Consider the following 2,409-nt stretch of genomic DNA (forward strand, 5'->3'; position numbering starts at 1 on the left):
TCCTGTGCACTGTAGGAGGTTTAGCAGCTTCCCTGAACTTCTACCTACTAGATGCCAGTAGCAACCCCCTCTCGAGTTGTGACCACCAAAAATGACTCCAGACATTGTCCAATGTCCCTCGGGGGTGGGGGAAAAGAACTTGTAAACAGTCCAGTGTCCCCAGGATCCCCAGCATGTGCTTTTTTGCTCTGAAGTTCATGCCAATGAGGATAGACAGCAAAATATAATCAGAAAAGCAGTGGCCTAGATGACAGAGGATTCAGGTTCAAGTTCCAGTTCTGTGGCTTCCTCTCTGTGAGCTTAAGCAAGTCATAGAGCTTCTCTGAGCCTCAGTTTTCCCACATATGTATCGGGGATAAATAAGGAGAGGGATTTTAGTTTGTTTTGTTCACTGCTCTTTCCCTAGCACCTAGACTAGGGTGTGGCACAGAGTAAGTGCTCAATAAAAATGTGTCGACCGACCGGCTGAACCTCTGCCCCTCCCACAGCTTCTGCGGGGTTCAAATGAAAACGTCAGTGCAAATTTCCGTGACCGATGGATGCCATTCAGACTCAGAACACAGCTGCCACTGGCAGACATTTTCTAAATTAACTTTATAAACACACAAGGATTCATAATAGTCAAATCCTAGAAACAACTGAAACATCCTTCAGGAGGTGACTGATTAGACGGTGGTCCAGCCACACCGTGGAATATTACACAGCAGTGGAAAGGAACAAATTACGGATGTATGCACCAATCCGGAGGGACCTCGAGGGAATCATGCTGAGTAAGAAGAGCCAGTCTCAAAAGGTTACATGCTGTATGATTCCATTTACATAACATTCCTGAAATAACCAAATTACAGAGATGAAGCATATTACCAGGTGGTGAGCGCATGGGTGTGTCTGCAGTGGAGTAGGGTGAAGGAGCCTGTGGGATAGAACAGTTCTGGGTCTTGAATGAGGTGCCAGTTACAGACACACGCCTCCACACATGAATACATGAGAAACGTGAGATCCGAATAAGCTCTGTGGATCGTATCAATGTCAATTTCCTGGCTGTGACATTGTACGATAGTTATGCAAGATATTACCATTGGGTGAAGGACACACAAGACACCTCCGTGAATTTTTTTTTTTTCAATTTCCTGTGAATCTATTATTATTTCAAAATAAAGACTTTAACCCAAATAACACATAAAATAAATAAATAAATATATAAGGAGATAAGGGGAAAAAGGAGTCTCAGAAACATACGCATAGTAGAAATAGCTAAATTTCCCAAATTACCTGATTTGGTGAGAGATTCAGAGCACAGACTCGAGCTGGCAGGAAGTGTAACTGTTTTTTCACGATTTTATCCTCATTTATCCTCTGAGCCTCCACTCTGGCAGGCGGCTGAAACATTCCCCTCCCTCTTTTGCTGGAGTTCCGTCTAAATTCTGAAGCCCACGTCCTGCCACAGGCCCCCAAGGGCACGTCTAGTACAGATGCCATCCATCCACGTTCCCAGACTGGCTGCTGGTTGTTGGTACCTGCGAATCCATGCTGCCTGCCCCTCACCCCAACTCCCACACCATGCTGAGCCCAAGGGACACCTGGCAGGATGACAGGCCACCACCTGGCATCCTGTGAGTCTCATGTAGTCCACAGATGTGTTTTATTTGGCCTATATAGTATTTTTAAAAAATTAGTTGGCAATATTCGAAATGGGAATTTTCACATAAGAATCTAGATCGCCCTGGGCACACGTCCCAATGGGGCAGCGATTCTCTGGACCCGACTGGGTAGTGGCTGTCCCCCTTGTGGGTGTGCCACCATCCCCACTATCCCCTGTGGTCCGTCCGGCCTGGATTCACTCATTTCCAAACCCTACCTGGCCTACGTAGACACTTGATGTGGCGACCTTCACTCTTTTCTTACTTCTCTGTCACTTTGGGGTCCCCAGAGACTATTTTTCTCCTGCTCCTTGGTGACCCCAGAAACCCATCTACCTAGACAATCAAATGGTCATTCAGTCCAAGGTCTTGCTGCTCTGCCTGGCTCCACACAGGAAGAAGACACAATGGACACAGCCCAGTTCTCCGTCTCCCTCGCTTCCTCTCAGACTCTCCTTCCTCCTCGTCTGGGGAACTCTCTTTTGTCTTAAGAGGCAGGAAGCCTTGCTAGCCCAGCATCTGCGTCCTTGTCCCCGCCCCCACCCTGATCTATGCTGTTGTCTACACACCAGTCCATTCTGTTCCCTTTGATCTCCCAAGCTTTCAAAATTCAAAAGCCAGGACCGTTTGGTTCTCTTTTTCACTGTGTCATCCTTTCTTGGAGATGTATGGTAAGAGCTGCTTGAATTTTGAGGGGTGGAGAGGATCTTTCTACCTGCCAGGTGCTGTGCTAAGCTCTTTACATGCACTGCCTCCTCATTTCAACCTC

Source organism: Pteropus vampyrus, unplaced genomic scaffold (genome assembly GCF_000151845.1).
Source record: "Pteropus vampyrus isolate Shadow unplaced genomic scaffold, Pvam_2.0 Scaffold86, whole genome shotgun sequence".
In the NCBI taxonomy this organism is placed as follows: Eukaryota; Metazoa; Chordata; class Mammalia; order Chiroptera; family Pteropodidae; genus Pteropus; species Pteropus vampyrus.